Below are 19994 nucleotides of genomic sequence, written 5' to 3'. Positions count from 1 at the left end.
TGTGTCCCACAAGAAATTGTTATGAAATCTATCTGAATGATTATATTCTAAAAGATAAGTCAAGAAAAGTCAAGAAAAGAAAAAAGAAAAGAAAAGAAAAGAAAAGAAAAGAAAAGAAAAGAAAAGAAAAGAAAAGAAAAGAAAGCTTTTGCAGTGGAGAGTTCCAAACACCCCTTTGTTTGATGATGTATGACCTGTTTTAGCTGAAATAACAATTATGGAAAGATTGGTATTTAATGGTATTTAAATGGGAAAGCTGAATCTTAAATGTAATCGTGTGTAAGTAATTTGTGTACTTTGACGTTACCCCTGCAATGGACTTAATAAACGTCACAAAATGGAAAAATTGAAATTGACTTCTGTGGAAAGGAACACCAATGACTTGCACCTATTTTTGGATGGCTCTGCCACTTGGCTGAGCCTCGTGCATTTGTGAATATCAACAGCGCCGTCGCTCACACAGACACACACAAGACGGCCAGGGCTGAGCCAGGGAGCGCTTGGGTGGAGGTGCTCAGCGCCTGCCCTACTTATGCGCAAGTCAAACGCTTGCACCACGACGTGTGCGCACTGTTCCAGGGGGTGGCCTGGGCCAGCAAACCGCTGAACCTCATCGCTTCTCGGCCTTTTGGCTAAGATCAAGTGGGATTTGTTTCGCTATCTCAGACAAGGGGACATCCACGGGAGCGATGGCTGCATTGGCCCCAAAGGTCGGGCTGAGATACACGCTGCGGTTGAAGACAAGATCAGCTCAAGAAGACGTGCTGTCCAGAGCACGTTTCTGCAAGGATGTGATCATGGGGCTCCTGCATCTGAAAGTGGAAGACGTGTTCTGCATACAATGGAACCAGCAGGAGAAAGCCTTTGACGTGACCATGAGGAATGAGGACGTCTACAGACGGATGGTAGAGGTTTGCAGCAAGGAAGGCAACACAATGCCACTAGCAAGCTACCAAGTGCTGAATTTGGACAAACCAAATTTCCGGGTGGTCACAATTCATATGTTCAACCCGTTTGTGACAGACCTTGCTTTGTCTCAATTTTTGGGGCAGTATGGAGAAGTGGCTTCAGCAGCAAGGTATGTGAATGACTCTTGGGGGTTTTGGACTGGGAGACGACAGTTCCAAGTGCTGTTGAATGCAGATCCTGAAGGAGCTGATCAGCTCAGGCATCCACCTGCTTTCTTCAGCCTTGGTAGTGATCGCGGGTATTTGTACTATGCACGGCAACCAGCTTTCTGTCGACGCTGCCGGCAGTCTGGCCACACAGAGGCCCACTGCACCGGAGATCGCTGCCGTTTCTGTGGGCAGGGAGGACATGAGGCCAAAGACTGCCCAGCACCAAAGACCTGCCATGGTTGTGGGGGAGAGGATCACCTGTATCGCAGCTGTCCTAGCCGAAAGAAGACCTTTGCTGAAGCCGTTACTGCAAGCAGGGCTAATGAGGGAGCCAAGGCTGCACAGGGAAGATCTACCCGAGTAGAGGCTGCTCCAATTACATCAGTGCAAGTGGAGGCAGCTGCTCGTGTTTCCGGGGGTGGGGCGGAGGATGAACTGCGGGAGCAAGGATTGGCCAACGCTTCTACTGCAGATGATGGAGGACTGGCACCCTCAGCTGATGGGGAGGTCGTTCCCCTCTCCTTGTCTCCTGTCCCTGGCTCCTCTAGAGTGAAGCATGGGGCAAGAAGTCTTTCAGAGGTTTTAGGAGATGGGCTTCCACTGGAAGAGAATAACAATGTGGAGAGCGGGCACAACAAAAGGCCCAAGGGAGTAGTAAAAGGGGAGAAGGGGAAGCCCACAGTTGATGGGGGTGACAGTAGAAATGCAGGGGGCTTAAGGGAGGGAGGGGTCAAAGAGTGGGGTGAAGGGGATATCAGGCAGGAGGCCCGAAAGGGAGCAAAGGATCAGTCCCAGACCAATGCAGGAGACTTGTTCCCAGTAGAATTTGGGTTGGATCCTGAACTCTCACACGGTCTGTATGTGTTACCATCCCCATTAAGTGGGGATGCATATGTGGGTCCTGATAGGTCCACAACCTCCCCAAATACAGTGCCCTTTTCTTGGGCGGACCAGATGGACAGTGAAGGACTTTTCTCTCAGTAGAATAAGAAGAGGGTTTTTCTTTTGTTTTTGTTTTCCGGTGGGACTGACTTTTCTTAATATAATTGGTTACATCAAGGTTTGTTCATTAAATGTGAGGGGAATGAGGAACCCTGTTAAGAGACGGGTTGTTTTTGATTTTGTAAGCGCTCAGCGTATTTCCATTTGTTTATTGCAGGAGGTTCATTTGCGGGATAACAGGGATGTTGGGGTTTTTACAAGGGAGTGGATGGACGGGGGGTCAGTTTGGAGCGTAGGGGGTGTTCACTCTACGGGGGTTGGGATTTTGTTTGGTGTAAGAGAAATTAGTATTGAAGATACTTTTGTTATTGTTCAGGGGAGGATCATGGGTGCAGATATTGCATGGGGCATGTACAAACTGAGGGTAATTGTGGTGTACAGTCCACACACTCCAGCAGAAAGGAAGGAAGCATTTGAGTTAGTACAGCCGCACCTGGTCACAAATAGGCAGGTGGTTATAGGTGGTGATTTTAATGTGGAGTTGGGGAAAGGGGGTGACACAAGTAGTCTTTACATCTCACAGCTTATGGCCGGTCATGGTCTGGTGGATGGGGGAAAGAGGGTCAGTCCACTCATGGACGGTCCCACCTGGCGTAACTCACGGAGCATGGCCAGGCGTTTGGATTATTTGTTTTTTACTAGATCTTTGGTTTTGTCAGCGGGTAGAATGCTCCCGGTCTTTTTTTCTGATCATGACTGTTTATTTTTTGAGGTGCGCTCATGCTTACCGGCTTTTGGACCGGGGTTTTGGCGTCTCAACATAAGTGTACTGGATGAGGATGTTTTCAGGCAGACTTTCTGTTGGTTTTTCAATGGTTTAATAGGATTGAGATCAATGTGCACTGGGGTGATTGAGTGGTGGGAAATTGCCAAAGGAAGGATTAAGGAATTTTGCTCGATATACTGTAAAAAGAAGATGAGGTGTGCACGGAGGGTGATATGTCACCTTCAGAGCCTGCTCGAACTTGAGTACGCTAAGGCAAATTGTGGTGGTCCTGTGTCTCAGCAGGTTTGCGACTCCTTGAAGGCACAGCTCAGGGACATCTTTGAGAACAGAGCCCGAGCATACCTATTGCGGTCTCGCTGGGAATATATGGAGAATGCAGAGACATGTTCTGCTGGGTTTTTTGGTTCAGTGCAGGCTGGTCGGAGAAAACAAGTGGTGACTGGACTGAGAGACAAACACGGTGTGGTGGTGTCAGGGGCTGGGGGGATGTTGCGTGTTGCCACTGAGCACTATAGCACCACTTTCATGGAAAAAGAGGTGGACATAGACGGGGGGGAGGTCTTCTTAGACTTCCTGACCCAACGGGTGCCAGGAGACGTAGCACAGGCTTTGGAAGCCCCACTTACCCTCCAAGAGCTAGAGGGGGCTCTCAAGACGATGAACAGGAGGAAGGTACCTGGCATTGACGGACTCCCTGTTGAGTTCTATGTTAAGTTTTGGGATGTCCTCGGGCCAGTGGTGTTAGAGGTGCTGTCCTCAGTGCTCTCGACAGGAGCCATGGGTGGGTCCATGGCCACAGGGGTGTTGTCCCTCCTATATAAGAAAGGGGATCGCACTGACCTTTGTAACTGGCGGCCGCTGACCATGCTGTGTGTGGATTATAAGCTCCTGGCAAAGGTCTTGGCGACTCGTATGGGCATGGCACTTCCACACGTGGTCCATGTGGACCAGACATGTGGGGTGGCAGGGCGCTCAGCGAGATGGAACCTGCAGCTAATACGGGATGTTGTGGCGTGGACAGAGGACAGGAACCTGCCGCTTATGGTGGTCGGCCTGGATCAGGAAAAAGCTTTCGACAGAGTTAATTGGGGTTTTATGTTTAGGGTGTTAGAGAGGTTAGGTTTTGGTCAGGGTTTTGTAGGGTGGTTGCGCACACTGTACACTGGGGTGGGGAGCAGGGTTTCAGTAAATGGTCATCTGGGTGAAGTGTTCAGTTTGCATTCTGGGGTAAGACAAGGGTGCCCGCTTTCACCTTTGCTTTACATACTGTACATAGAGCCCCTGGCAGCAGCAATACGGGCTGACCAGCGTGTGAAAGGTTTCTTGGTGCCTGGCAGCGGCGGCCTCAGGGTCAAGCTTTCTCAGTACGCTGATGACACCACTCTGCTGCTGGACAGTGATGAATGCCTCATGCGATCATTGGAGGTTTTCAGGAAGTTTGGTCAGGTGGCTGGTGCTAAGATTAACCATGCCAAATCATCTGTCAAGTTTTTTGGGCAGTGGAAAGGGAGGGTGGATGTGCCAGGGGGACTGTCACTCTGCACAGGACCCCTGAAGGTACTGGGGGTCTGCTTTGAGACAGCCTACAGTGCCACAGTCAACTGGACCAAGCGCTTATCGGCAGTCCAGAAGAAGCTCCAACTATGGAAGAGCAGGCACCTAACATTGATAGGGAAGGTGCTTGTCTTGAAAGTGGACATTTTGCCTACCCTCCTATTCTTGGCATATGTGTACCCACTGCCTGTCAGTATGAGGAGGCCACTCATGCGCCTTGTTTTCTCCTTCATGTGGGGAGGCAGATATGAGTACGTGGCAAGGGTGCGCATGCTAGCTGGCATTGAAGAAGGGGGCAGAGCCGTGCCACACTTCCCGCTGAAGTTGGACAGCATTTTCGTGTCCTTTCTGTGTAAGCAATTGTCTGATCATGTGAGGCATCCCTCGGGGTACTTCCTACGTCTTTTTTTTGCTTATCAGGCAAGACAGATGATGGACTGGACCAATGTGGCACCACGGTCGGAGCAGCAGCCCTGGCACTATTGCCATGCAGCCAAATGGCTGAGAGCACATCCAGAGGCATCAGAAGGAACAGTAAGAATAGATCACAGGGTCCTCTATAAAGAGGTAGTGCAGAGAGTAACTGCACCAGCAGTGGTAGGGACACCTACTAGGGTGTGGAGGGAGATTCAGCCACGGGGGCTTGACAATGGTCTTAAAGACTTGAACTGGCTATGTCTCCATAAGTGCCTGCCAGTAAGGGAAACTATGTTCCGGCATGGGCTGGCAAGATCACCAGTGTGCCCTAGGTCTACGTGTTCAGGAGAGGAGACAACGAGACATATTATGTGGGATTGTTTCTTTGCTCAGGTGGTATGGGGTAGAGTGGAAACATGGCTACGTCAGAAAGTCCCTTGTTTAAAACTGTCATGGGCTAAGGTCGAAAGAGGGTTGGGGCGGGTCTTGGGTGGGGCTACTTTCTCGGTCTGGTTCATTGTTAGCCTAGTTAAGAGCAACTTGTGGAGGGCAAGGCAGGACCTTGTGCAGAAAAATAGAAAAAACAACGTAGAATGGGTAATCAAGAGAGTTGAGGCAAGTGTGAAGGGGAGAGTTAACAGGGACATTGTTAAGTGGGGGAGGCATGCTGCTCTAGAGAGATGGAAAGGTGGATTTGGGTTGATGCCAGGGAATCAGGGGTGAATTGTAGGTCTGGCGAAAATGCATTTCATGTTATTTTTCTTTGCTATTATTTTGTGATGGATGTCATATGTTGGAAGTTACATGGAAATGTATGTGTATTATGAGCAATGAATTAAAGGGAAAAAAAAAAAAAAAAAAAAAAAAAAAAATCTGTTCTTATCAGTTTAATATCTGATATGTCCTCTATACGGGGACAACATATTAAATGGATTTTTAGCGCTGGGAGCTGAAAAAGGGGCTTGCTCCGTTCACTCCATGCATCGACCCGGTATTGCAGTGCCGCTGGGAACGGTGCACCTTCCTTCAGCCTTGTGCAAAATCAAAATCAAAACTTGACGCAGAGCGAGAGCTCCGTCGCTCGTCTTGACAGCCGATCAAGAAGCCAGGCTCAGCGTGGAGGGCGCTCGTTGCGTTGCAAGTCGACCTGCAGGAGATCAATCTGTTGGCTGTTGACTGGGAACCCCGGCAGTCTCCTGCTCTCCGATCACTGCGTGTCAGCCATTACGGCTGCGGGGGAAGGGGGAAGGAGCAAAGGCAATCGACGGCGGGATGAGGCCTGATAAAAATGCAGCCAGAGGTTGCGGTCGGGACAGTGCAACAAGGAGCGAGGCCTACCATGAGCGAAGTGACTGGGACGACACCAGGTCTTGGCTGCCGTACAGGGGAGGGCCGTACTTACTCAGGTTTCTCTTCATATCGCACAAGTCTTTCGCCTTTTACTAAAGACTTCCGTGGAAAGGAACACCAATGAGTTGCACCTATTTTTGGACGGCTCTGCCTCTAGGCTGAGCCTCGTGCTTTTGTGAATATCAGCATCGCCGACGGTCACACACACAAAACGCTCAGGGAGAAAAAAAGTATATTTCAATTTCTTTTATTTTTCTTTTTCTTTTGTGATTTCCTGCCTCTTTGGAGCTAAAACAACAACTTGCAATTTAGAAATTTTGAAAAAAAAAAAAAAAAAATTTGTAGTTCAGATTTTACAGCATGTCCACTGTAGTGGCCAACAGAACACTTTTACCATAACACAATGAAATCATAATAGGCTGACAAGAATGTCAATGCATTTTTTTAAATGAAACTGAACATTTGGCCTGTATCTTTTGTTGAACCACTGAGCAAAACTGACATGATTAAACATTCATAACGTGACTATTATTTTTCCTAACAAAAATTTGAACTGAACTCTGACTCCAATTTATGATTCCTGACATGTTCTTAAACAAGAAAATATATGATGACCAAAAAAACATTATCTTAACAATATTTGACTTATCTTTTCTCTTTTCCTGGCATTTGCGTTTTGCTGCAGTCTCCATTTTGTCTCAGCGTCAAAACAAAGTTCCCCTCATCCCACCCAAACACGTGAGATATCATTGGAAAGGCCAGGATGTCCTCTATGGAGCACACCAGGACTTAGTAGGGTAGCTCAAATGACTCAAAAGATATAGACCAAAACCAAATGTCCACTGCAGAGGACATAAATGAATAGGCTGGGTCTCAGGAGAATATGCTGCTGCAGCCCTGTGGTTGCTTTCTCAGAGACAGAAACTGCATGCCAAGTCGCTGTTTGTTTGTTTTTTGTTTTTTCATAGAAAAGCAGGGAACAAATTGACGTCCAACGTGCACCTACCACACGTCTTAGTCGAATGACCGAAGTGTTTTGAACTTTTCAGAAACAGCCAAAAGAGTCAGGGCACCTGATTGTGATGAGTTGGTCAGCTTTGCAGGATGCCAGTTAACATCTTTTGAGTCAATGTGATTTTCTGCAACAACCACTGAAGGTGAGCTAATGCTAAGGGCACCTGACTGTGGGATTATGCCTTGTCCGTACCCTCAGATAGGTTGCCGTGTCCAGGACTTAGTCGCCTGTCAACGGCACCTTCAATTCATACTTACCTGGCAGGGGAGATACCATGATCAACAAGGTGGTTCACCCATGGCGAGGCGCATCCATTGCACTAAGGGATGTGCTGACCTGTGCGAATTCCCCACATGTGGGAATCTCGACTGCATAATTTGTGGTAGTGGGGGACTGCGTACGCGCTCTCCCCTCGTCATAGTGTTGAAGATAAACAAAACGGTCGTCTGCCGTGACTGCAAGGCCTGTGGCTGCTTTCTCAGGGACAGAAACCGCATGCCAAGTCGCTGTTTGTTATTTTTTCCTACAATAGAGAGAAAGAACTTTACGTCCAACGTGCGCGTGCCACACGTCTTAGTCAAATGACAGAAGTGTTTTGAACTTTTCAGAAACAGACCAAAGAGTCAGGACACCTGACTGTGATGAGTTGGTCAGCTTTGCAGGATGCCAACTAGAGAGGGTTTTGTGTCCCACAAGAAATTGTTATGAAATCTATCTGAATGATTATATTCTAAAAGATAAGTCAAGAAAAGTCAAGAAAAGAAAAAAGAAAAGAAAAGAAAAGAAAAGAAAAGAAAAGAAAAGAAAAGAAAGCTTTTGCAGTGGAGAGTTCCAAACACCCCTTTGTTTGATGATGTATGACCTGTTTTAGCTGAAATAACAATTATGGAAAGATTGGTATTTAATGGTATTTAAATGGGAAAGCTGAATCTTAAATGTAATCGTGTGTAAGTAATTTGTGTACTTTGACGTTACCCCTGCAATGGACTTAATAAACGTCACAAAATGGAAAAATTGAAATTGACTTCTGTGGAAAGGAACACCAATGACTTGCACCTATTTTTGGATGGCTCTGCCACTTGGCTGAGCCTCGTGCATTTGTGAATATCAACAGCGCCGTCGCTCACACAGACACACACAAGACGGCCAGGGCTGAGCCAGGGAGCGCTTGGGTGGAGGTGCTCAGCGCCTGCCCTACTTATGCGCAAGTCAAACGCTTGCACCACGACGTGTGCGCACTGTTCCAGGGGGTGGCCTGGGCCAGCAAACCGCTGAACCTCATCGCTTCTCGGCCTTTTGGCTAAGATCAAGTGTAGTATCTGTTCTTATCAGTTTAATATCTGATATGTCCTCTATACGGGGACAACATATTAAATGGATTTTTAGCGCTGGGAGCTGAAAAAGGGGCTTGCTCCGTTCACTCCATGCATCGACCCGGTATTGCAGTGCCGCTGGGAACGGTGCACCTTCCTTCAGCCTTGTGCAAAATCAAAATCAAAACTTGACGCAGAGCGAGAGCTCCGTCGCTCGTCTTGACAGCCGATCAAGAAGCCAGGCTCAGCGTGGAGGGCGCTCGTTGCGTTGCAAGTCGACCTGCAGGAGATCAATCTGTTGGCTGTTGACTGGGAACCCCGGCAGTCTCCTGCTCTCCGATCACTGCGTGTCAGCCATTACGGCTGCGGGGGAAGGGGGAAGGAGCAAAGGCAATCGACGGCGGGATGAGGCCTGATAAAAATGCAGCCAGAGGTTGCGGTCGGGACAGTGCAACAAGGAGCGAGGCCTACCATGAGCGAAGTGACTGGGACGACACCAGGTCTTGGCTGCCGTACAGGGGTGGGCCGTACTTACTCAGGTTTCTCTTCATATCGCACAAGTCTTTCGCCTTTTACTAAAGACTTCCGTGGAAAGGAACACCAATGAGTTGCACCTATTTTTGGACGGCTCTGCCTCTTGGCTGAGCCTCGTGCTTTTGTGAATATCAGCATCGCCGACGGTCACACACACAAAACGCTCAGGGAGAAAAAAAGTATATTTCAATTTCTTTTATTTTTCTTTTTCTTTTGTGATTTCCTGCCTCTTTGGAGCTAAAACAACAACTTGCAATTTAGAAATTTTGAAAAAAAAAATAAAAAAATTTGTAGTTCAGATTTTACAGCATGTCCACTGTAGTGGCCAACAGAACACTTTTACCATAACACAATGAAATCATAATAGGCTGACAAGAATGTCAATGCATTTTTTTAAATGAAACTGAACATTTGGCCTGTATCTTTTGTTGAACCACTGAGCAAAACTGACATGATTAAACATTCATAACGTGACTATTATTTTTCCTAACAAAAATTTGAACTGAACTCTGACTCCAATTTATGATTCCTGACATGTTCTTAAACAAGAAAATATATGATGACCAAAAAAACATTATCTTAACAATATTTGACTTATCTTTTCTCTTTTCCTGGCATTTGCGTTTTGCTGCAGTCTCCATTTTGTCTCAGCGTCAAAACAAAGTTCCCCTCATCCCACCCAAACACGTGAGATATCATTGGAAAGGCCAGGATGTCCTCTATGGAGCACACCAGGACTTAGTAGGGTAGCTCAAATGACTCAAAAGATATAGACCAAAACCAAATGTCCACTGCAGAGGACATAAATGAATAGGCTGGGTCTCAGGAGAATATGCTGCTGCAGCCCTGTGGTTGCTTTCTCAGAGACAGAAACTGCATGCCAAGTCGCTGTTTGTTTGTTTTTTGTTTTTTCATAGAAAAGCAGGGAACAAATTGACGTCCAACGTGCACCTACCACACGTCTTAGTCGAATGACCGAAGTGTTTTGAACTTTTCAGAAACAGCCAAAAGAGTCAGGGCACCTGATTGTGATGAGTTGGTCAGCTTTGCAGGATGCCAGTTAACATCTTTTGAGTCAATGTGATTTTCTGCAACAACCACTGAAGGTGAGCTAACGCTAAGGGCACCTGACTGTGGGATTATGCCTTGTCCGTACCCTCAGATAGGTTGCCGTGTCCAGGACTTAGTCGCCTGTCAACGGCACCTTCAATTCATACTTACCTGGCAGGGGAGATACCATGATCAACAAGGTGGTTCACCCATGGCGAGGCGCATCCATTGCACTAAGGGATGTGCTGACCTGTGCGAATTCCCCACATGTGGGAATCTCGACTGCATAATTTGTGGTAGTGGGGGACTAAGTACGCGCTCTCCCCTCGTCATAGTGTTGAAGATAAACAAAACGGTCGTCTGCCGTGACTGCAAGGCCTGTGGCTGCTTTCTCAGGGACAGAAACCGCATGCCAAGTCGCTGTTTGTTATTTTTTCCTACAATAGAGAGAAAGAACTTTACGTCCAACGTGCGCGTGCCACACGTCTTAGTCAAATGACAGAAGTGTTTTGAACTTTTCAGAAACAGACCAAAGAGTCAGGACACCTGACTGTGATGAGTTGGTCAGCTTTGCAGGATGCCAACTAGAGAGGGTTTTGTGTCCCACAAGAAATTGTTATGAAATCTATCTGAATGATTATATTCTAAAAGATAAGTCAAGAAAAGTCAAGAAAAGAAAAAAGAAAAGAAAAGAAAAGAAAGCTTTTGCAGTGGAGAGTTCCAAACACCCCTTTGTTTGATGATGTATGACCTGTTTTAGCTGAAATAACAATTATGGAAAGATTGGTATTTAATGGTATTTAAATGGGAAAGCTGAATCTTAAATGTAATCGTGTGTAAGTAATTTGTGTACTTTGACGTTACCCCTGCAATGGACTTAATAAACGTCACAAAATGGAAAAATTGAAATTGACTTCTGTGGAAAGGAACACCAATGACTTGCACCTATTTTTGGATGGCTCTGCCACTTGGCTGAGCCTCGTGCATTTGTGAATATCAACAGCGCCGTCGCTCACACAGACACACACAAGACGGCCAGGGCTGAGCCAGGGAGCGCTTGGGTGGAGGTGCTCAGCGCCTGCCCTACTTATGCGCAAGTCAAACGCTTGCACCACGACGTGTGCGCACTGTTCCAGGGGGTGGCCTGGGCCAGCAAACCGCTGAACCTCATCGCTTCTCGGCCTTTTGGCTAAGATCAAGTGTAGTATCTGTTCTTATCAGTTTAATATCTGATATGTCCTCTATACGGGGACAACATATTAAATGGATTTTTAGCGCTGGGAGCTGAAAAAGGGGCTTGCTCCGTTCACTCCATGCATCGACCCGGTATTGCAGTGCCGCTGGGAACGGTGCACCTTCCTTCAGCCTTGTGCAAAATCAAAATCAAAACTTGACGCAGAGCGAGAGCTCCGTCGCTCGTCTTGACAGCCGATCAAGAAGCCAGGCTCAGCGTGGAGGGCGCTCGTTGCGTTGCAAGTCGACCTGCAGGAGATCAATCTGTTGGCTGTTGACTGGGAACCCCGGCAGTCTCCTGCTCTCCGATCACTGCGTGTCAGCCATTACGGCTGCGGGGGAAGGGGGAAGGAGCAAAGGCAATCGACGGCGGGATGAGGCCTGATAAAAATGCAGCCAGAGGTTGCGGTCGGGACAGTGCAACAAGGAGCGAGGCCTACCATGAGCGAAGTGACTGGGACGACACCAGGTCTTGGCTGCCGTACAGGGGAGGGCCGTACTTACTCAGGTTTCTCTTCATATCGCACAAGTCTTTCGCCTTTTACTAAAGACTTCCGTGGAAAGGAACACCAATGAGTTGCACCTATTTTTGGACGGCTCTGCCTCTAGGCTGAGCCTCGTGCTTTTGTGAATATCAGCATCGCCGACGGTCACACACACAAAACGCTCAGGGAGAAAAAAAGTATATTTCAATTTCTTTTATTTTTCTTTTTCTTTTGTGATTTCCTGCCTCTTTGGAGCTAAAACAACAACTTGCAATTTAGAAATTTTGAAAAAAAAAATAAAAAAATTTGTAGTTCAGATTTTACAGCATGTCCACTGTAGTGGCCAACAGAACACTTTTACCATAACACAATGAAATCATAATAGGCTGACAAGAATGTCAATGCATTTTTTTAAATGAAACTGAACATTTGGCCTGTATCTTTTGTTGAACCACTGAGCAAAACTGACATGATTAAACATTCATAACGTGACTATTATTTTTCCTAACAAAAATTTGAACTGAACTCTGACTCCAATTTATGATTCCTGACATGTTCTTAAACAAGAAAATATATGATGACCAAAAAAACATTATCTTAACAATATTTGACTTATCTTTTCTCTTTTCCTGGCATTTGCGTTTTGCTGCAGTCTCCATTTTGTCTCAGCGTCAAAACAAAGTTCCCCTCATCCCACCCAAACACGTGAGATATCATTGGAAAGGCCAGGATGTCCTCTATGGAGCACACCAGGACTTAGTAGGGTAGCTCAAATGACTCAAAAGATATAGACCAAAACCAAATGTCCACTGCAGAGGACATAAATGAATAGGCTGGGTCTCAGGAGAATATGCTGCTGCAGCCCTGTGGTTGCTTTCTCAGAGACAGAAACTGCATGCCAAGTCGCTGTTTGTTTGTTTTTTGTTTTTTCATAGAAAAGCAGGGAACAAATTGACGTCCAACGTGCACCTACCACACGTCTTAGTCGAATGACCGAAGTGTTTTGAACTTTTCAGAAACAGCCAAAAGAGTCAGGGCACCTGATTGTGATGAGTTGGTCAGCTTTGCAGGATGCCAGTTAACATCTTTTGAGTCAATGTGATTTTCTGCAACAACCACTGAAGGTGAGCTAATGCTAAGGGCACCTGACTGTGGGATTATGCCTTGTCCGTACCCTCAGATAGGTTGCCGTGTCCAGGACTTAGTCGCCTGTCAACGGCACCTTCAATTCATACTTACCTGGCAGGGGAGATACCGTGATCAACAAGGTGGTTCACCCATGGCGAGGCGCATCCATTGCACTAAGGGATGTGCTGACCTGTGCGAATTCCCCACATGTGGGAATCTCGACTGCATAATTTGTGGTAGTGGGGGACTGCGTACGCGCTCTCCCCTCGTCATAGTGTTGAAGATAAACAAAACGGTCGTCTGCCGTGACTGCAAGGCCTGTGGCTGCTTTCTCAGGGACAGAAACCGCATGCCAAGTCGGTGTTTGTTATTTTTTCCTACAATAGAGAGAAAGAACTTTACGTCCAACGTGCGCGTGCCACACGTCTTAGTCAAATGACAGAAGTGTTTTGAACTTTTCAGAAACAGACCAAAGAGTCAGGACACCTGACTGTGATGAGTTGGTCAGCTTTGCAGGATGCCAACTAGAGAGGGTTTTGTGTCCCACAAGAAATTGTTATGAAATCTATCTGAATGATTATATTCTAAAAGATAAGTCAAGAAAAGTCAAGAAAAGAAAAAAGAAAAGAAAAGAAAAGAAAAGAAAAGAAAAGAAAAGAAAAGAAAAGAAAAGAAAGCTTTTGCAGTGGAGAGTTCCAAACACCCCTTTGTTTGATGATGTATGACCTGTTTTAGCTGAAATAACAATTATGGAAAGATTGGTATTTAATGGTATTTAAATGGGAAAGCTGAATCTTAAATGTAATCGTGTGTAAGTAATTTGTGTACTTTGACGTTACCCCTGCAATGGACTTAATAAACGTCACAAAATGGAAAAATTGAAATTGACTTCTGTGGAAAGGAACACCAATGACTTGCACCTATTTTTGGATGGCTCTGCCACTTGGCTGAGCCTCGTGCATTTGTGAATATCAACAGCGCCGTCGCTCACACAGACACACACAAGACGGCCAGGGCTGAGCCAGGGAGCGCTTGGGTGGAGGTGCTCAGCGCCTGCCCTACTTATGCGCAAGTCAAACGCTTGCACCACGACGTGTGCGCACTGTTCCAGGGGGTGGCCTGGGCCAGCAAACCGCTGAACCTCATCGCTTCTCGGCCTTTTGGCTAAGATCAAGTGTAGTATCTGTTCTTATCAGTTTAATATCTGATATGTCCTCTATACGGGGACAACATATTAAATGGATTTTTAGCGCTGGGAGCTGAAAAAGGGGCTTGCTCCGTTCACTCCATGCATCGACCCGGTATTGCAGTGCCGCTGGGAACGGTGCACCTTCCTTCAGCCTTGTGCAAAATCAAAATCAAAACTTGACGCAGAGCGAGAGCTCCGTCGCTCGTCTTGACAGCCGATCAAGAAGCCAGGCTCAGCGTGGAGGGCGCTCGTTGCGTTGCAAGTCGACCTGCAGGAGATCAATCTGTTGGCTGTTGACTGGGAACCCCGGCAGTCTCCTGCTCTCCGATCACTGCGTGTCAGCCATTACGGCTGCGGGGGAAGGGGGAAGGAGCAAAGGCAATCGACGGCGGGATGAGGCCTGATAAAAATGCAGCCAGAGGTTGCGGTCGGGACAGTGCAACAAGGAGCGAGGCCTACCATGAGCGAAGTGACTGGGACGACACCAGGTCTTGGCTGCCGTACAGGGGTGGGCCGTACTTACTCAGGTTTCTCTTCATATCGCACAAGTCTTTCGCCTTTTACTAAAGACTTCCGTGGAAAGGAACACCAATGAGTTGCACCTATTTTTGGACGGCTCTGCCTCTTGGCTGAGCCTCGTGCTTTTGTGAATATCAGCATCGCCGACGGTCACACACACAAAACGCTCAGGGAGAAAAAAAGTATATTTCAATTTCTTTTATTTTTCTTTTTCTTTTGTGATTTCCTGCCTCTTTGGAGCTAAAACAACAACTTGCAATTTAGAAATTTTGAAAAAAAAAATAAAAAAATTTGTAGTTCAGATTTTACAGCATGTCCACTGTAGTGGCCAACAGAACACTTTTACCATAACACAATGAAATCATAATAGGCTGACAAGAATGTCAATGCATTTTTTTAAATGAAACTGAACATTTGGCCTGTATCTTTTGTTGAACCACTGAGCAAAACTGACATGATTAAACATTCATAACGTGACTATTATTTTTCCTAACAAAAATTTGAACTGAACTCTGACTCCAATTTATGATTCCTGACATGTTCTTAAACAAGAAAATATATGATGACCAAAAAAACATTATCTTAACAATATTTGACTTATCTTTTCTCTTTTCCTGGCATTTGCGTTTTGCTGCAGTCTCCATTTTGTCTCAGCGTCAAAACAAAGTTCCCCTCATCCCACCCAAACACGTGAGATATCATTGGAAAGGCCAGGATGTCCTCTATGGAGCACACCAGGACTTAGTAGGGTAGCTCAAATGACTCAAAAGATATAGACCAAAACCAAATGTCCACTGCAGAGGACATAAATGAATAGGCTGGGTCTCAGGAGAATATGCTGCTGCAGCCCTGTGGTTGCTTTCTCAGAGACAGAAACTGCATGCCAAGTCGCTGTTTGTTTGTTTTTTGTTTTTTCATAGAAAAGCAGGGAACAAATTGACGTCCAACGTGCACCTACCACACGTCTTAGTCGAATGACCGAAGTGTTTTGAACTTTTCAGAAACAGCCAAAAGAGTCAGGGCACCTGATTGTGATGAGTTGGTCAGCTTTGCAGGATGCCAGTTAACATCTTTTGAGTCAATGTGATTTTCTGCAACAACCACTGAAGGTGAGCTAACGCTAAGGGCACCTGACTGTGGGATTATGCCTTGTCCGTACCCTCAGATAGGTTGCCGTGTCCAGGACTTAGTCGCCTGTCAACGGCACCTTCAATTCATACTTACCTGGCAGGGGAGATACCATGATCAACAAGGTGGTTCACCCATGGCGAGGCGCATCCATTGCACTAAGGGATGTGCTGACCTGTGCGAATTCCCCACATGTGGGAATCTCGACTGCATAATTTGTGGTAGTGGGGGACTAAGTACGCGCTCTCCCCTCGTCATAGTGTTGAAGATAAACAAAACGGTCGTCTGCCGTGACTGCAAGGCCTGTGGCTGCTTTCTCAGGGACAGAAACCGCATGCCAAGTCGCTGTTTGTTATTTTTTCCTACAATAGAGAGAAAGAACTTTACGTCCAACGTGCGCGTGCCACACGTCTTAGTCAAATGACAGAAGTGTTTTGAACTTTTCAGAAACAGACCAAAGAGTCAGGACACCTGACTGTGATGAGTTGGTCAGCTTTGCAGGATGCCAACTAGAGAGGGTTTTGTGTCCCACAAGAAATTGTTATGAAATCTATCTGAATGATTATATTCTAAAAGATAAGTCAAGAAAAGTCAAGAAAAGAAAAAAGAAAAGAAAAGAAAAGAAAGCTTTTGCAGTGGAGAGTTCCAAACACCCCTTTGTTTGATGATGTATGACCTGTTTTAGCTGAAATAACAATTATGGAAAGATTGGTATTTAATGGTATTTAAATGGGAAAGCTGAATCTTAAATGTAATCGTGTGTAAGTAATTTGTGTACTTTGACGTTACCCCTGCAATGGACTTAATAAACGTCACAAAATGGAAAAATTGAAATTGACTTCTGTGGAAAGGAACACCAATGACTTGCACCTATTTTTGGATGGCTCTGCCACTTGGCTGAGCCTCGTGCATTTGTGAATATCAACAGCGCCGTCGCTCACACAGACACACACAAGACGGCCAGGGCTGAGCCAGGGAGCGCTTGGGTGGAGGTGCTCAGCGCCTGCCCTACTTATGCGCAAGTCAAACGCTTGCACCACGACGTGTGCGCACTGTTCCAGGGGGTGGCCTGGGCCAGCAAACCGCTGAACCTCATCGCTTCTCGGCCTTTTGGCTAAGATCAAGTGTAGTATCTGTTCTTATCAGTTTAATATCTGATATGTCCTCTATACGGGGACAACATATTAAATGGATTTTTAGCGCTGGGAGCTGAAAAAGGGGCTTGCTCCGTTCACTCCATGCATCGACCCGGTATTGCAGTGCCGCTGGGAACGGTGCACCTTCCTTCAGCCTTGTGCAAAATCAAAATCAAAACTTGACGCAGAGCGAGAGCTCCGTCGCTCGTCTTGACAGCCGATCAAGAAGCCAGGCTCAGCGTGGAGGGCGCTCGTTGCGTTGCAAGTCGACCTGCAGGAGATCAATCTGTTGGCTGTTGACTGGGAACCCCGGCAGTCTCCTGCTCTCCGATCACTGCGTGTCAGCCATTACGGCTGCGGGGGAAGGGGGAAGGAGCAAAGGCAATCGACGGCGGGATGAGGCCTGATAAAAATGCAGCCAGAGGTTGCGGTCGGGACAGTGCAACAAGGAGCGAGGCCTACCATGAGCGAAGTGACTGGGACGACACCAGGTCTTGGCTGCCGTACAGGGGAGGGCCGTACTTACTCAGGTTTCTCTTCATATCGCACAAGTCTTTCGCCTTTTACTAAAGACTTCCGTGGAAAGGAACACCAATGAGTTGCACCTATTTTTGGACGGCTCTGCCTCTAGGCTGAGCCTCGTGCTTTTGTGAATATCAGCATCGCCGACGGTCACACACACAAAACGCTCAGGGAGAAAAAAAGTATATTTCAATTTCTTTTATTTTTCTTTTTCTTTTGTGATTTCCTGCCTCTTTGGAGCTAAAACAACAACTTGCAATTTAGAAATTTTGAAAAAAAAAATAAAAAAATTTGTAGTTCAGATTTTACAGCATGTCCACTGTAGTGGCCAACAGAACACTTTTACCATAACACAATGAAATCATAATAGGCTGACAAGAATGTCAATGCATTTTTTTAAATGAAACTGAACATTTGGCCTGTATCTTTTGTTGAACCACTGAGCAAAACTGACATGATTAAACATTCATAACGTGACTATTATTTTTCCTAACAAAAATTTGAACTGAACTCTGACTCCAATTTATGATTCCTGACATGTTCTTAAACAAGAAAATATATGATGACCAAAAAAACATTATCTTAACAATATTTGACTTATCTTTTCTCTTTTCCTGGCATTTGCGTTTTGCTGCAGTCTCCATTTTGTCTCAGCGTCAAAACAAAGTTCCCCTCATCCCACCCAAACACGTGAGATATCATTGGAAAGGCCAGGATGTCCTCTATGGAGCACACCAGGACTTAGTAGGGTAGCTCAAATGACTCAAAAGATATAGACCAAAACCAAATGTCCACTGCAGAGGACATAAATGAATAGGCTGGGTCTCAGGAGAATATGCTGCTGCAGCCCTGTGGTTGCTTTCTCAGAGACAGAAACTGCATGCCAAGTCGCTGTTTGTTTGTTTTTTGTTTTTTCATAGAAAAGCAGGGAACAAATTGACGTCCAACGTGCACCTACCACACGTCTTAGTCGAATGACCGAAGTGTTTTGAACTTTTCAGAAACAGCCAAAAGAGTCAGGGCACCTGATTGTGATGAGTTGGTCAGCTTTGCAGGATGCCAGTTAACATCTTTTGAGTCAATGTGATTTTCTGCAACAACCACTGAAGGTGAGCTAATGCTAAGGGCACCTGACTGTGGGATTATGCCTTGTCCGTACCCTCAGATAGGTTGCCGTGTCCAGGACTTAGTCGCCTGTCAACGGCACCTTCAATTCATACTTACCTGGCAGGGGAGATACCGTGATCAACAAGGTGGTTCACCCATGGCGAGGCGCATCCATTGCACTAAGGGATGTGCTGACCTGTGCGAATTCCCCACATGTGGGAATCTCGACTGCATAATTTGTGGTAGTGGGGGACTGCGTACGCGCTCTCCCCTCGTCATAGTGTTGAAGATAAACAAAACGGTCGTCTGCCGTGACTGCAAGGCCTGTGGCTGCTTTCTCAGGGACAGAAACCGCATGCCAAGTCGCTGTTTGTTATTTTTTCCTACAATAGAGAGAAAGAACTTTACGTCCAACGTGCGCGTGCCACACGTCTTAGTCAAATGACAGAAGTGTTTTGAACTTTTCAGAAACAGACCAAAGAGTCAGGACACCTGACTGTGATGAGTTGGTCAGCTTTGCAGGATGCCAACTAGAGAGGGTTTTGTGTCCCACAAGAAATTGTTATGAAATCTATCTGAATGATTATATTCTAAAAGATAAGTCAAGAAAAGTCAAGAAAAGAAAAAAGAAAAGAAAAGAAAAGAAAAGAAAAGAAAAGAAAAGAAAAGAAAAGAAAGCTTTTGCAGTGGAGAGTTCCAAACACCCCTTTGTTTGATGATGTATGACCTGTTTTAGCTGAAATAACAATTATGGAAAGATTGGTATTTAATGGTATTTAAATGGGAAAGCTGAATCTTAAATGTAATCGTGTGTAAGTAATTTGTGTACTTTGACGTTACCCCTGCAATGGACTTAATAAACGTCACAAAATGGAAAAATTGAAATTGACTTCTGTGGAAAGGAACACCAATGACTTGCACCTATTTTTGGATGGCTCTGCCACTTGGCTGAGCCTCGTGCATTTGTGAATATCAACAGCGCCGTCGCTCACACAGACACACACAAGACGGCCAGGGCTGAGCCAGGGAGCGCTTGGGTGGAGGTGCTCAGCGCCTGCCCTACTTATGCGCAAGTCAAACGCTTGCACCACGACGTGTGCGCACTGTTCCAGGGGGTGGCCTGGGCCAGCAAACCGCTGAACCTCATCGCTTCTCGGCCTTTTGGCTAAGATCAAGTGTAGTATCTGTTCTTATCAGTTTAATATCTGATATGTCCTCTATACGGGGACAACATATTAAATGGATTTTTAGCGCTGGGAGCTGAAAAAGGGGCTTGCTCCGTTCACTCCATGCATCGACCCGGTATTGCAGTGCCGCTGGGAACGGTGCACCTTCCTTCAGCCTTGTGCAAAATCAAAATCAAAACTTGACGCAGAGCGAGAGCTCCGTCGCTCGTCTTGACAGCCGATCAAGAAGCCAGGCTCAGCGTGGAGGGCGCTCGTTGCGTTGCAAGTCGACCTGCAGGAG

At 46.2% G+C, this 19994-nt stretch overlaps 16 non-coding genes across 16 annotated transcripts; all 16 read left to right on the top strand.

Annotated features, from left to right (window-relative positions):
- The first annotated feature begins 5648 nt into the window (after window positions 1-5648).
- Window positions 5649-5843, top strand: LOC139339650 (U2 spliceosomal RNA). Its single transcript, XR_011602784.1, has one exon. It is a non-coding gene; the product is annotated as a U2 spliceosomal RNA (small nuclear RNA).
- A 373-nt stretch (window positions 5844-6216) lies between these two features.
- LOC139339742 (U5 spliceosomal RNA) lies at window positions 6217-6332 on the top strand. The gene has a single exon (XR_011602871.1). It is a non-coding gene; the product is annotated as a U5 spliceosomal RNA (small nuclear RNA).
- Window positions 6333-7432: 1100 nt separating this feature from the next.
- LOC139339795 (U1 spliceosomal RNA) lies at window positions 7433-7597 on the top strand. The gene has a single exon (XR_011602922.1). It is a non-coding gene; the product is annotated as a U1 spliceosomal RNA (small nuclear RNA).
- Window positions 7598-8463: 866 nt separating this feature from the next.
- Window positions 8464-8654, top strand: LOC139339618 (U2 spliceosomal RNA). The gene has a single exon (XR_011602753.1). It is a non-coding gene; the product is annotated as a U2 spliceosomal RNA (small nuclear RNA).
- A 373-nt stretch (window positions 8655-9027) lies between these two features.
- On the top strand, window positions 9028-9145 carry LOC139339698 (U5 spliceosomal RNA). The gene has a single exon (XR_011602827.1). It is a non-coding gene; the product is annotated as a U5 spliceosomal RNA (small nuclear RNA).
- Window positions 9146-10243: 1098 nt separating this feature from the next.
- On the top strand, window positions 10244-10408 carry LOC139339562 (U1 spliceosomal RNA). Its single transcript, XR_011602699.1, has one exon. It is a non-coding gene; the product is annotated as a U1 spliceosomal RNA (small nuclear RNA).
- Window positions 10409-11249: 841 nt separating this feature from the next.
- On the top strand, window positions 11250-11440 carry LOC139339617 (U2 spliceosomal RNA). The gene has a single exon (XR_011602752.1). It is a non-coding gene; the product is annotated as a U2 spliceosomal RNA (small nuclear RNA).
- A 373-nt stretch (window positions 11441-11813) lies between these two features.
- On the top strand, window positions 11814-11929 carry LOC139339741 (U5 spliceosomal RNA). The gene has a single exon (XR_011602870.1). It is a non-coding gene; the product is annotated as a U5 spliceosomal RNA (small nuclear RNA).
- A 1100-nt stretch (window positions 11930-13029) lies between these two features.
- Window positions 13030-13194, top strand: LOC139339540 (U1 spliceosomal RNA). The gene has a single exon (XR_011602678.1). It is a non-coding gene; the product is annotated as a U1 spliceosomal RNA (small nuclear RNA).
- Window positions 13195-14070: 876 nt separating this feature from the next.
- LOC139339616 (U2 spliceosomal RNA) lies at window positions 14071-14261 on the top strand. The gene has a single exon (XR_011602751.1). It is a non-coding gene; the product is annotated as a U2 spliceosomal RNA (small nuclear RNA).
- Window positions 14262-14634: 373 nt separating this feature from the next.
- LOC139339697 (U5 spliceosomal RNA) lies at window positions 14635-14752 on the top strand. The gene has a single exon (XR_011602826.1). It is a non-coding gene; the product is annotated as a U5 spliceosomal RNA (small nuclear RNA).
- A 1098-nt stretch (window positions 14753-15850) lies between these two features.
- Window positions 15851-16015, top strand: LOC139339561 (U1 spliceosomal RNA). Its single transcript, XR_011602698.1, has one exon. It is a non-coding gene; the product is annotated as a U1 spliceosomal RNA (small nuclear RNA).
- An 841-nt stretch (window positions 16016-16856) lies between these two features.
- Window positions 16857-17047, top strand: LOC139339615 (U2 spliceosomal RNA). Its single transcript, XR_011602750.1, has one exon. It is a non-coding gene; the product is annotated as a U2 spliceosomal RNA (small nuclear RNA).
- Window positions 17048-17420: 373 nt separating this feature from the next.
- Window positions 17421-17536, top strand: LOC139339740 (U5 spliceosomal RNA). Its single transcript, XR_011602869.1, has one exon. It is a non-coding gene; the product is annotated as a U5 spliceosomal RNA (small nuclear RNA).
- A 1100-nt stretch (window positions 17537-18636) lies between these two features.
- On the top strand, window positions 18637-18801 carry LOC139339539 (U1 spliceosomal RNA). The gene has a single exon (XR_011602677.1). It is a non-coding gene; the product is annotated as a U1 spliceosomal RNA (small nuclear RNA).
- Window positions 18802-19672: 871 nt separating this feature from the next.
- On the top strand, window positions 19673-19863 carry LOC139339614 (U2 spliceosomal RNA). Its single transcript, XR_011602749.1, has one exon. It is a non-coding gene; the product is annotated as a U2 spliceosomal RNA (small nuclear RNA).
- The last annotated feature ends 131 nt before the right edge of the window (window positions 19864-19994 follow it).

The sequence above is a fragment of the Chaetodon trifascialis genome, chromosome 11, assembly GCF_039877785.1.
Source record: "Chaetodon trifascialis isolate fChaTrf1 chromosome 11, fChaTrf1.hap1, whole genome shotgun sequence".
NCBI classification, from domain to species: Eukaryota; Metazoa; Chordata; class Actinopteri; order Chaetodontiformes; family Chaetodontidae; genus Chaetodon; species Chaetodon trifascialis.
This window is presented reverse-complemented; position numbering and strand designations above follow the sequence as displayed.